Source organism: Sapajus apella, unplaced genomic scaffold, assembly GCF_009761245.1.
Source record: "Sapajus apella isolate SASKATOON/1434 unplaced genomic scaffold, GSC_monkey_1.0 scaffold89, whole genome shotgun sequence".
Taxonomy (NCBI): domain Eukaryota; kingdom Metazoa; phylum Chordata; class Mammalia; order Primates; family Cebidae; genus Sapajus; species Sapajus apella.
The window spans coordinates 957,670-972,081 of record NW_022437029.1 but is presented as its reverse complement, the minus strand read 5'-3'; the positions used below and the strand labels follow the sequence as shown (position 1 = coordinate 972,081).

The 14,412-nt window shown below is 45.6% G+C and overlaps 1 pseudogene; it reads right to left on the bottom strand.

Moving 5' to 3' along the window:
- Nucleotides 1-7,889: 7,889 nt before the first annotated feature.
- Nucleotides 7,890-8,312, bottom strand: LOC116534739 (annotated as a pseudogene).
- Between the last annotated feature and the right edge of the window lie 6,100 nt (nt 8,313-14,412).

The window sequence follows — 14,412 nt, the reverse complement described above, 5'->3', positions numbered from 1 at the left end:
AAAAAAAAAAAAAAAAAAAGAAAAAAAAAAGACTTCCTCTCAAACTTAGCTTTTGGTCGGTGGGAACATAGGCAGGTTCAACATGTGTATCAAAAGTGGTCTTTCTGTTCAGGGCCTATGTCCCCTGGCCACAGCATGATGTTTGTCCTCAACAACTACAGTGTGTTCAGATTTTGCAAATCTGAATGTCATAAAAACTTTAAAAGAGATGCAGTTCTTGCAAGGCCAAGCAGACTAAATCATTCCTGATAAAGAGCTTACAGTGGATCATTCATTTGAGTTTGAAAAATATAGAAATGAACCTATCAAGCACCGCCAAGCACTGTGGAATAAAACTATTCATGCAATGAAGAGAATTGAAGAGATTAAATAGAAACACCAAGTTGACCAGACGCACTGGCTCACACCTGTAATCTCAGCACTTTGGGAGGCCGAGGTGGGTGGATCACCTGAGGTCAGGAGTTCGAGACCAGCCTGGACAACATGGTAAAACTCCGCTTCTACTAAAAGTACAAAAATTAGCTGGCGTTGTGGCGGGGACACCTGTAATCCTAGCTACTCAGGAGGCTGAGGCAGGAGAATCGCTTGAACCTGGGAGGTGGAGGTTGCAGTGAGCTGAGATCATGCCACTGCACTCCAGCCTGGGCAACAAAGCAAAACTCTATCTCAAAAAAAAAAAAAAAAAAAGAGAAAAGAAAAAAGAAAAAGAAATTGTTACAATGAGGCATTCATGCCTCCTTTTTTTTTTTTTTTTTCTGTTGCCCAGGCTGGAGTTCAGTGGCATGATCACAGCTCACTGCAGCCTAGACCTCCTGGGTACAAGCAACCCTCCTACTTCAGCCTCCCCAGTCTTGACATCCCCACACCCCCACCCCAAGTAGCTGGGACTACAGAAATGCACTACCACATCAAGCTAATTTAAAAAAAAATGTTTTGTAGAGATGAGGGGGTCTGAAACTACTGGCCTTAAGCAATTCTCCCACCTCAGCCTCCCAAAATGCTGAGATTGTAGGCATGAGCCGCCAGGTCCAGACTACAGTGAGATTTTTAGGAGACATTTTCCATGTCCACAGTCTACTGTAATTGCTGTAACAATTTCTCTAACAACTGCTTTCCTTTGCCTGTAAGAGGAGCTCGAATAAGATAAATGTTTTGCTTTACTTCTTTGATGTCCTGGATTTTCTTTAGCTCTTTATTTTTCTTCAATCTGTTCATTATACATTTAGCTTGGTGTTCCTTTTTTCCTCTTTTTATTTTAAGTTCTGGGATACATGTGCAGAACGTGGAGGTTTGTTACATAGTTATACATGTGCCATGGTGGTTGCTGCACCTATCAACCAATCATCTACGTTTTAAACCCTGCATGCCTTAGGTATTTGTCATAATGCTCTCCTTCCCCTCCCCCCCCCACCCCCCCAACAGGCCTGAGTGTGTGATGTTTCTCTCCCTGTGTCAGTGTGTTCTCATTGTTCAACTCCCACTTATGAGTGAGAACATGTGGTGTTTGGTTTTCTGTTCCTGTGTTAGTTTGTGGAGAATGATGGCTTCCAGCTTCATCCATATCCCTGCAAAGGCCATGAACTCATTCTTTTTTATGGCTGCCTTTTTTTTTTTTTTGAGATGGAGTCTCACTCTGTTGCCCATGATGGAGTGCAGTGGTGCGATCTCAGCTCACTACAACCTCCGCCTCCTGGGTTCAAGCAATTCTCCTGCCTCGCCCCTTGAGTAGCTGGGATTACAAGCACATGCCACCACGCCCAGCTAATTTTTGTATTTTTGGTAGAAATGGGGTTTCACCATGTTGCTGAGGCTGGTCTTGAACTCCTGACCTTGTGATCCACCCACCTCGGCCTCCCAAAGTGCTGGGATTACAGGCGTGAGCCACGCACTCGGCTTTTATTGTAACCATTTTTATATGTACATTTAAAAATGTCCTTTGGAGACTTGGAACTTCTAAATTAATTTTTTTTACATAAGAGCACTTAAATGAAAAGTGATTAAAAATACATCTCTCCTACATTGCTGTCTGCAAAACATCAGATGTTATGGATGTTAGACTCCATCTCAATGTTAAACCTTCACGGATAGGTTTACTTACCTCAGTCATGAACATTCTGTTTATAGGCTGGGTGCAGTGCCTCACACCTGTAATTTCAGCACTTTGGGAGGCCAATGTGGGTAGATCACTTGAGGTCAAGAGTTTGAGACCAGCCTGGACAACATGGCAAAACCCCATCTCTACTAAAAATACAAACATTAGCCAAGCGTGGTGGCAGGTACCTGTAATCTCAGCTACTAGGGAGACCGAGTCAGGAGAATTGCTTGAACCCAGGAGGCAGAAGTTGCAGTGAGTTGACATCATGCCACTGCACTCTAGACTGGGCGACAGAGCAAAACTCCATCTCAAAAAAAAAAAAAAGAAAAAAATTCTGTCAATACAGAAGTGAATTGTGGACATAAAATAGTCATGCCATTTGGATAATGGCACTAGGCAGCATTTGTGTAACAACTAATGACAAAAATTCACAGCAGGTGATATATAAAAGAAAATATTCTTTGCAGTAAAAAAAAAAGTGACATATAAGGAAGATAATGAAGATACATGCTAGTCATTTATCCTTCCTCCTGGGTTCTCAGTTCTGTCCTCAGGGGAGGCATTTCCCCCGCAAAAGGACTCCTGGACCCCTGAGTGGAGTCTGGAACACTTCACTGATGTTTGTTCCAATTCTATGCACTCAATCTACAGAAATAACTTCCTGTTAGACCTCAACCCCCTATCCTGTGTGGGCTCTTAAAATTTGCATGTCTGGGAGGCCGAGGGAGGTGAATCACCTGAGGTCGGGAGTTCAAGACCAGGCTGACCAACATGAAGAAATCCTGTCTCTATTAAAAATACAAAAACCTCATCTCTACTAAAAATACAAAATTAGCCGGATGTGGTGGTGCATGCCTGTAATTCCAGCTACTCAGGAGGCTGAGGCAGGAGAATCGCTTGAACCCGGGAGACAGAGGTTCCAGTGAGCTGAGATAGCACCATTGCACTCCAGCCTGGGCAACAAGAGTGAAACTTCATCTCAAAAAAAAAAAGAATGGCATGGCTTTCAACTGAGCTCACCTCGAGCCCACTCACCTTGTAAATGGGGTCATCCTATAAGTTAACACAGTGGAATTCCCCTCCTGTCTCTCTCTCATATCTGTCTGTCCTTCCCCAGCAATAGTCCCTGGAGTGGCCCCTATTAATGGCCTTGACATCCGCTCCCATGCTTACTTTTACAACCACCTCCTTCAGGACTCCCTGTTTCCCACCCCTGTCATCTCTGTTTGGCCTCTCTTCCCTGAGTCCTGAAGCTGAACTGGATTCTGCCCCTCCCTGTAAGGTCCTCCTTAGGCTGGCTGACACCTCCTGCACTTGCCCATCGACAAGTGACATCCCAGGCCTCAAGCATTCATGCCTTTGCACATTTTATTCCCTTTTCCTTGAATGCTTTTTCTCCTCTTGGAGATAAACAGTAAATTCCAACTCAAATTTCAAGACTTTGGGCAAAGGTTACCTTTGCCTGAGGCCATGGGACTCTCCCAGGCAGTGCTGCCATCTCACTTCTATGTGCTCCTGCAGCCCTCTGGGCACACCTCCATTGACTGGCTGAGTACGTGGCAGGGTTATTATCTTTTTGCACATGTTTCGAGTCTAGGCAGCGTGGCAGGGGTTCAGTCTTTGTTGCATGACTGCATAATGAAGGGTGCATTATATAGGTCAATTGTTTATCCATCTTCTGATACATCTGGTTATTCAAACCTACATCCATTATGTTACATAATGTCCTTGTATAAAATCGCACATGAGAAATTACTTTTGAAATTGAAAATGAGGAAAAGCAAGTTATGTCCTTCTACCATAGACGCTGTATTACAGAGAGAAGCATGGAGTCCTTTGTGTTCCCCACTCCCTTCCTTTCTTCTCTTGTTTCCAAGAAGCTCAGAGCCAGATTTAATGTTCATTCACAATAATCACATTGGCCCTCCTGAACAAAATTTGGCTCTTCCTCTTGTTTCTGGTTTTGATTTTCTATTTTTTCTCTAATAACCTTTTTGAAATTAATTATTCCTAACACTGTATCACTTGATATAGAAAGACAAAAAAAAAAAAAAGAAATCAGGCAGTGGAATATGGAGGGAAAGGAATGAGTTCTGTAATCAGAGAAACATGTATTTAAATGGCCCTCATGGCTGTGCAACTTGAGCAACTTAACCTCTCTGAACGCCCAATTTCCCTTTTATAGGGTCATTATAAGGATTAAGTTAAAATGTATGTACTCTATATAGCATACACTAGAGGATAAAAACATGATGATTACACAAAGTGGGGCTATAAGTGAACAAAATAATTGAAAGCGTCACTCCAGGCTGGCCTCTGGAAGAATAAACAGCCATTCACATGGGATGACTTGGGAAGGAGCAAGGCCCACTTGCCTAAAGCCCCTCTCCCCCAAGTCAGTCCCATCACTAGGATCACTATTCAAGGGACTGTTTTGAAAGATGCCTTCTTAACTGGGCTGAGAGATTATCTCACCAGGAGTGGGCACATATAGCACGTGGTTCCGCAGAGCAGGGCGTAGAGAAGAGAGGTCCTAAGAGAAAGAGGAGGAAGAGGGGGAGGAGAAGGGAAAGGATGGAGGGAGAGGAGGAGACTGGGGAGGTCCTTGGCTGGATATGGTTGGGCCCTGCAGGGGTCCTCTGTGCTGGGGTTGCTGAGCTACCTGAAGCAGATTTGTTTGCCAAAGCTCCTTTTCTGTTCTTTTCAGGGTCCTCTGGGAGGAATGTGGGGGGTCTCAAGGACACAGAGACTGAACACAGGCAAAGAAATTAGAGCAGTGGATCCCTAAAGTGAGGGCAAAGCCAGGGGAGATGAGGGGAGAGACAGGCTAGTAGCATCAAGAGCCCCAGGCTGGAATCCTGGCTCAGCTCACTGCCTGGCCCTGAGCCTGGCAGGGGGCTGCCAAGCCTCAGTTTCTTCATCTGAAAAATGAGGCTAGTAATAGTGCCCTCCAGCTTGCTGTGAAGATCAAATGAGGTAACATTTCTGGAGGCAGTTTGCACACTGAACAAGGGTTATTCTTGTGTAAGTTATTATCCAATTTTGCCTGGGGCAGGCTCTGTCTCTTTAAACTTTCAAATGGTGCTTATTAAAATGGACCTACCTCTATAGATTTAAAACATTTTAAGTAGTAGTATTTCTCCAAAGAACAGTAAGGAGATTGGAGGGGATTCTTTCTAAGTTTTCAACAGTACTTTTTTTTTTTTTTTTTTGAGACAGGGTCTGGCTCTGTTGCCCAGGCTGGTGTGCAGTGGTGCAGTCATACCTCACTGCAGCCTTGTCCTCCTGGGCTCAAGCGATCTTTCTGACTCAGCCTCCTGAGTAGCTGGGACCAGAGGTACATGCCACCACACCTGGTTAATTTTTTAACTTTTTGTAGAGATGGGGTTTCACTATGTTGTCCAGGCTGGTCTCCTGGACATAAGCCATCCTCCCGCATCAGCCTGCAAAGTGCTGGGATTACAGACATGTGCCACCAAGCCCAGGCGTCAGTAGTCCTTTTGACAACTGAAAGTCAGATGAATCAATGGGGCCAAACTCCTGGAGGAATTTATTAAAAGAAGCAAAGGTGAAATAGTAATTCTTTTCTGCTCCTTCCAGGGGACTTCCCCTTGCTGGGAAGAGACTGCCAACTCCCAAGGTGGCTGCCTTCACACCCATCATATCCTGGCCCCAGAAGAGGGGCTCCTCAGGGGATGGCCGTCCCAGCTGCACTACAGCAAAGCTCAGCTCAGCTCTACTGCCCTCTTGCCTGGAGAACCACATAGGAGGATCATTAATTAGTTATTCATGATGCCTAATTAAAAATCAGTTCCCCAGAAATATAGAATGTGGGTTTTCATTGATAACAGGGTTGGTTTAGGATAAGGCAAAATAATCTGTGTAAGCAGCTTAACTCAATGCCAGGTGCAGGGCCGGAGCTCAACCAGTATTTGTTGAGTGTGACTCCAAGGGCCGAAATCACCTAATGGGTATACACATGTGCGTGCACACATATACACACACACACACACACACACACACACACAAACACACAGAGACAGAGAGAAAGAGAAGAGATACATGACCAGGACAGCCCTTTTTTCGAAGCAAAACATGGCAAATGATTTTTGCACTGGTGGTTCTGAGCAGAGTGCTCTCAGTACATACACCCTGCAGTGTCAGATCTGAAAGTTGGACTGAAGTCAGTTAGATAGGGTGGTCGTGGCCTCCCTTAAAGGATAATGAACTTGGCTGCTTGACAACTGCATAAAGTTCATCAGGCTGCTGGTTAGAACACTGTGCAGCAAGGAGGACAAACAGCAGAAGAGAAAATCCCCAAATTCAAGCAAGCACAGAAACCCATGATTAGTGTCCTTGGGCTAACCTATGCTCATTTTAATGCTAAAAAACACAGCCCGGGTAGAGAATTAAACTGCTAATGAGATGTGTGTGCTAGCATGTACAGCACTGGCGCATGCACACTGAGGCTACCCACAACATGCTTAACAGCAGTGCCCGAAGCAGGAGCAGCTGCAAACAAACATTTTGAACACCGAACTGGGAAGGAAGTAGTGATTTATTCGGCCAGGAGCTGCGACAGGCCTGAATGCCCTAATAGCTGAGCTCCACAACTAGAAAATCCTGTCCCCTTTTAAAGGCTCACAATCTTAGAAATTACATGTGAAAAGGTCTTGGTCCATGGAGTAGGCATGGGGTATGTGACTTAGGTGGGTCTGATTATGTTTAAGCAAAAACAATGCCTTCCGGGAAGATTCCTCCATACCATGCCTGCTATCTATAGGGGTGCGATTAAGGGTGGCACCGGTCTGCTAGGTTTTACCTCTCCTATTGAAATGCAATGCAGAAGGCTAGGGGAAGTGGTCTTAGAAGCTTAAGAGGATTAAGGGTGATTAAGGGTCTCCTTCCTCACTCCTCACTCCTCACTTTGAGAATCTCACCTATAACATTAGTGACAGTTCTCACTCTCATTCTTATTTTCCTCCATTTTAGCTATTAATTTAGTAGGGCTGTTCCACTGTCCTGGGTTACACACCTTATACTGAGTACCATTATATAAACAGATTCCCTTCTGTGTCCCTATACATTCATAATAACTGTAGAACAAAAGAATGGCAGTAACTTTCCATTCCACCTCAGTAACCTCGTGCACACACTGAGAGCATTCTTCAAAATTAGTTAATGTCCCTACTGTAAAAGTCCAAATTCCAAGAATAAGTCCCATGATGAGTCTCCTTATGCTTTGGTAGTGTGTGAATCAGCCAGCTTCCGGGATGTGGCTGGAGCAAGGCTTGCTGTCCTTCTTAAGTTGATTCAGCAATCGTCTGAGTCTGGTCTAGCCTTGCAAGTTGCTGCAGGTTTTGTGCGGCTGTGGTGGATCCAGGCTGGGATTCCCTCTACCTTTATGGCTGTGGGAGTGGTCAGGATCATGGTCTGGGGTCCTTTCCACCATGGCTTCAGAGGAACTACTTGCCAGTCCTTTATCCACATCCGATCACCTGGTGAGAAAGGGTGAACTGGGGAGAATAAGCTTACAGGAACACTTTCATTTACCCAGGTCAAAATGTCCTGAGTGATTTTTCCTAGAGCTTGTAGCTTTCATCCTAGCTCAATTTCTCCCCACTCTTGAGGAGTTCCCAGGAGTGCCTGCAGTATGGGAGGGGCTTTATAAGACTTCATACGGGAATATTGGGAGTACATCCAATTTTGAATAACACCAAGGGAAGTGCTTGCCTGCACCCACTTTAATCCTGTTTCCTGACACATTTTCCCTAAGCTATTCTTTTTTTTTTAGTTTTTTTTTTTTTTGACACATCTTATTTTACTCAGATAGCAGTCTGACCACACATGTTCCAACAACACTCAAATCATAAATCAAATATAACCAGATGTTAAAGATTGGTCTTTGAACATCATAGCCAGTGATGCCACGCTTGCCTATGATCTCTCCAACATAAAACCACATCAACACCTCAGTGGCCACCAAACCCTTCAGCACAGCTCCCTCAACTGTGAGTTGTTTGAAGCTACCAGTCTGAGCTCTATTGACTATTTTTTTCAGGCTCTGAATAGCTCTAGGGATCTCAGCAGGGGTGGGAGGAATCAGCTCGATCTTGGCATAGTACCAAAATGTGGCCAATTGAGGCTGTGAATAAGTCACAGCAGCATTCACCAGCACCGGGGTCTTCTCCACAAGGTTACCAATAAATTGGGCCATGGTTCTGGGATGGAAAGTCTGTCGCCCCAAACCCCCTAAGCTATTCTTAATAGTCCGGTTCATCCACTCCACCTTTCCGGAACTCTGTGGTTGGTTGTGCTACTCTTCCATCTAGTAGCTGGATCCATCCCTCTTTAATTATTTGCCCCCCACACCTTCTGCTTGGAGAAAGTCCTTTGGTATTCATTAGAGTCACTGCTGTGTGGGTGCTTTGGTATTTAAGTTTTGCTCCAGAGTTAGCTTATTAGCCTCTTGTGCTAGCAGAGCAGTTGCTGCCAGGGCCCTTAAACATAGGAACCATCCCTTGTAAACTCCATCCAGCTGCTTGAAGAGGTAAGCTACAGGCCTGGGCCAAGGTCCACTGTTTGTGTTAGAACTCCAACCACCATTTTTTCTCTTTCTGACACATACAATGTGAAGGGCTTTGTTAAATCAGGTAACCCCAGAGCCGGGGCTGACATAAGTTTCTCTTTCAGTTCCTGAAAGGCCTGCCACTGCTGAGACCCCCATTTAAATGGTTCCTTGTCTCCCGCTTAGTGACTTGATAAAGGGGTTTTGCCAGTACTGTGAGGTTTGGAATCCACAATCTACAGAAACCCACAGCTCCCAGGAACTCTTCCACCTGCCTTCTAGTCTCGGGTCCTGGCAGGTTGCAAATGACTTGTTTCCTCTCTGCTCCTAGGCTGTGCTCTCCCTGCTGCATGGGAAACCCCAGATATTGCACTTGCTGTCAGCAAATCTGGACTTTTTTTTAGACACCTTTTTTTTTTTAGACACCCACAGTCCTCCAGGTGCTGAAGTAAGACATTTGTTCCTCTAGCGAACCCAACTGCCACGGGGTGTCCCAATAAAAGGCCATTAGCATATTGGTGGAATACACAACTTAAGTCCTTAGCAGGAAACTTCTGGAAGTCATGGGTTAGTGCCTCCCAGAGTTCTTGAACCCCTGGGGTAGCTGCGTCCAGGTGTACTGGGTGGTTACACCTGTTTCTGGATTTTCCCATTGAAAAGCAAATAGTTTCTGACCCTCCAAGGCCAGTCCAATGCTAAACAAAGCATCCTTTAAGTCCAAGCAGGTGAACCAACTATTCTCCACTGACAATAATCCCAACAGCGTGTACAGGTTGGGTGCAGTTGGGTGCAAAGTCACTGTGGCCTGATTAACCAAATGCAAGTCCTCCACTGGCCTATAGTCTTTGGTCCCTGGTTTAGGAACAAGCAAGAGGAGGGTGTTCCATGGAGACTGGCAAGGAACTATAATTCCATAGTCCTTTAAGCGTTTTAGGTGGACATGAATGCCTTCTAGGGCCTCACAGGGAACTGGATATTGCTTTTGCCTAACTGGCTGAGCCCCAGGCTTGACTTCAATGAGCACAGGGGCCTGGTTGATTGCCAGTCCTGGTGGATTGTCCTCTGCCCAGACCGTAGGCCATCGTTTTGCTAACGCAGGCTCTATCTCCCGGTCTGGTTCAGTTAAGAAGAGCCTCTACTCTTCTTCATGAGGAACCCTGAGAGCCATTATGACTCCAGTTTTAGGCAATGCCAGCCATAAAAAGCCACTCTCGGTGAAGGTGATGGTTGCCTGTAGCTTACTGAGCATATCCCTTCCTAGCAGGGGCAAGGGGTAATCAGACATGTATAGGAACTGGTGAATCACCTTGTACCCCCCCCCCACCTCACAAATCCAAGGCAAACAGAAAGACTGTTTCTCTGAACCCCAGTAGCTCCAACAATATTAGTTGTTTCCTTTGATGGGAGTTACAGGACTGTCATCCGGACCATGGACTCTTTGGGGGCAATTGAGCCCGGCCTCCCTCAGTCCAGTGGCCCTTCCATTAGATTGAACAGAGCTCATTCACTTTCGTCTGAAGCCTCGTGCTTAAGATCGCCCTGTTTTCCTGTCAACTGGGGGCACCTGTCCTTCCAGTGTCTCACTTTTTTACAGTAAGCACACTGGTCACGCTGCAGGCACAGGCGATTAGACTGGGTAGCTTTCCAGGAGATCCTCTTTCCCCAGTCTTCTGGGACCACTCCTCTAATAGTGGCAGCTATCAAGTCAGCTCTGTGTTGAGCCTGATGCTCGTTTTCTCTACGACTTTCTCTATGGCTTACCGCATATCTGTTTACAAACACCTGGTTAGCTATTTCTTTTTTATTATTTTTTTTAAATTGCATTTTAGGTTTTGGAGTACATGTGAAGAACATGCAAGATTGTTGCATAGGTACACACATGGCAGTGTGATTTGCTGCCTTCCTCCCCTTCACCTATATCTGGCATTTCTCCCCATGGTATCTCTCCCCAACTCCCCACCCCCCACTGTCCCTCCCCTATTTCCCTCCAACTGACCCCAGTGTGTAGTGCTCCCCTCCCTGAGTCCATGTGTTCTCATCGTTCAACACCCGCCTATGAGTGAGAACATGTGGTGTTTGATTTTCTGCTCTTCTGTCAGTTTGCTGAGAATGATGGTTTCCAGGTTCATCCATGTCCCTACAAAGGACACGAACTCATCGTTTTTGATGGCTGCATAGTATTCCATGGTGTATATGTGCCACATTTTCCCTGTCCAGTCTATCATCAATGGGCATTTGGCTTGGTTCCAGATCTTTGCTATTGTAAACAGTGCTGCAATGAACATTCGTGTGCATGTGTCCTTATAGTAGAACGATTTATAATCCTTTGGATATATACCCAGTAATGGGATTGCTGGGTCAAATGGAATTTCTATTTCTAGGTCCTTAAGAAATCACCACACTGTCTTCCACAATGGTTGAACTAATTTACACTCCCACCAACAGTGTAAAAGTGTTCCTATTTCTCCACATCCTCTCCAGCATCTGTTGTCTCTAGATTTTTTAATGATTGCCATTCTAACTGGTGTGAGATGGTATCTCAATGTAGTTTTGATTTGCATTTCTCTAATGACCAGTGATGATGAGCATTTTTTCATATGTTTGTTGGCCTCATGTATGTCTTCTTTTGTAAAGTGTCTGTTCATATCCTTTGCCGACTTTTGAATGGGCTTGTTTTTTTCTTGTAAATCTGTTTTAGTTCTTTGTAAATTCTGGATATCAGCCCTTTGTCAGATGGGTAGACTGCAAAATTTTTTTCCCAATCTGTTGGTTGCCAATTCACTCTAATGACTGCTTCTTTTGCCATGCAAAAGCTGTGGAGTTTGATTAGGTCCCATTTGTCTATTTTGGCTTTTGTTGCCAATGCTTTTGGTGTTTTGGTCATGAAGTCCTTGCCTATGCCTATGTCCTGAATGGTTTTGCCTAGATTTTCTTCTAGGGTTTTTATGGTGTTAGGTCTTATGTTTAAGTCTTTAATGCATCTGGAGTTAATTTTAGTGTAAGGTGTCAGGAAGGGGTCCAGTTTCTGCTTTCTGCACATGGCTAGCCAGTTTTCCCAACTGCTACAAAGAGAATAAAATACCTAGGAATACAACTAACAAGGAACGTAAAGGACCTCTTCAAGGAGAACTACAAGCCACTGCTCAATGAAATAAGAGAGGACACAAACAGATGGAGAAACATTCCATGTTCATGGTTAGGAAGAATCAATATAGTGAAAATGGTCATACTGCCCAAAGTAATTTACAGATTCAATGCTATCCCCATCAAGCTACCAATGACCTTCTTCACAGAACTGGAAAAAAACACCTTAAACTTCATATGGAACCAAAAGAGAGCCCGCATAGCAAAGTCAATTCTAAGCAAAAAGAACAAAGCAGGAGGCACCACACTACCAGACTTCAAACTATACTACAAGGCTACAGTAATCAAAACAGCATGGTACTGGTACCAAAACAGAGATATAGACCAATGGAACAGAACAGAGGCTTTGGAGGCAACACATCTACAACCAACTGATCTTTGACAAACCTGTAGCTATTTCTAGTGACTGTGAAGTATTCATGTCCACAAATCCTGCCTGCTTCTGTAACTTTCTCCTAATGTCTTCTGCACACTGACTGACTAATGCCATATTTACCATGCGTTGGTTTTCAGGGCTCTTGGGATCAAAAGGAGTATACATGCAATAGGCTTCACACAGCCTCTCACAGAACTGTGCCGGGCTTTCTTCTTTCCCTTGAATGACTTTAGAGACTTTATTAATGTTTGTAGCCCTCTGGGCTCCCTTCTTCAATCCTTCCAGTAAGGCCTCTCTGTACTAAGACTAGCCTTTGCATGCCCCCGGGGTGTTTGGATCCCACTGGGGGGTCAGTCCCCAGTAACTGGACCCTTACATACTGTTGGGGGTTCTGGTAATCCGCAGGAACATGTTCCTGTAACCATTTGGAGGCAGCTTGGAGTACTCTTTGCCTTTCCTCAGTGTTAAAAAGATACATAAGCAGCTGGTGGCAGTCAGCCCAAGTGGGGTTATGAGTTTGGACAATAGTTTACAGTAGGTCAATGAGAGCTTGTGGCTTCTCTGTATAAGATGGGGTGTTATTTTTCCAGTTGATAAGATCACCTGAGGTGAACGGCAGGTATGTGAAAACATACCTTTCCACCATGTGGCCATCCTCATCCACTCCCGTATACCTCTGCTCTCTTAAAGGCATCTGCACCCCTGCCTTGGGTTGCAGAGGGGCTGCTATATGAATTCCTCCCAGGAGGTGGGTGACTGTGGGAGGAGTCCCTCTGCATTCTTTCTTGTCTACACTTGGTGGTTTAGGGGTGTGCATTCCTCGTGGAGGTGCTGAGGTTTCAGGCCCAGGGGTAAGGGATCCTTCCTCCTGATGGGGGTGAGTATCATGGGCAAAAGCTCTTCTGCCATTGAATCTGCCAGGACCTTAGCTGTCTGTGTCCCTGCCACTGGATCTGCTAGGACCTTAGGAGTCTGCGTCCCTTGGTGGTGGAGCAGGGTTTCTCCCTAACTGTCTGCCCCTTTGCCATCAGTACAGTTGCTGCCTGTCCTCTTAACCACTGTGAGGGTTTAGAACTAGCTGCAGGCACGAATCTATGTACAGAAATTGATCAGGGTATCCTGGCTTGCATATAACCTTATGCCATACTTTGGAGACAAAAGACCTGTCTAGGCTCCCTTCTGAGGGCCAACTCACCCCAAATGCTGGCCACTCTACCTCACATAAGATCCTCAGCTTTCCTGGTGTCACTTCATAATCCCCACTAAATCCCTTCTTGAAATTGTTCAGCATAGTCCCCAGAGAGGTAGGCTTGCTATGAGTGTGACCCATGTTTTTTTGCACAAAGAAACAGTACTCACAGGCAGTAAGGAGAGTTTTACTCCACCCTCAGTTTCTCCCGCCCTGCACAAGGCGACACACTATCACTTTCACTTCAGGCAGGTAGGACCATCTCCCTTTTGGGGAGTGTCTCAGACACTGTTTGGCACTGGAGAGTTTGTTACTCCCCTCACAATACCTAGATTGCGAAAGCACCTCCGTCTAGCCATATGCAAATCGCCTCTAATCCCAGCCGGTCCCAAAATTTGCTTGGAGCTTAAAGACCTCTCTAAGGGACCTGCCACTCCCACATTTCACAGCTGGTGAGTCCAACTGGACCCCTCCAATCACTCACATAGTGGCATTCCTCCCTCAACCCAAATTGAAACCAAAAGCAAGATTTCCAAGGTGAGAGAGAGAAAGAGAGAGAGAGAGAGAGAGACACGAGTTCAAGAGTGCCAAATCTGGCACATGTGGGTGGTCAGGCCACGTTTCCACCTAAAGGAGGTGGGCAAGTTTCCCAGGATCGACCCTGCCATGATTCTATTGTCTGGATACTCCAGGCACCTGTTCCCACTTGGTGTTCAGCCACTGGGTGGATGCACACTGCGGGGGCCTACCCTGCTTTTGCTCTGGCGAGGCGTTCCACTGGAGCAAATGCCTACCCGGGAGCGCTCTCAGCACTCTCATGGCCCAAGCAGGCTGGAGTCCCACACAGGGATTCTCCACAGGGCGAGGCAAAAATGCCTGAAAGGCTGTCCCAGCCGACCGCCAACCAAAACTCACTTTCTCGTCAGGGAACCAAATAATGAAGCAGGGGCAGCCGCAAACAAACTTCTCGAGCACCAAACTGGGAAGAAAGTGGTGAGTTATTCTGCCAGGAGCTGTGATGGGCCTGAATGCCCTAATAA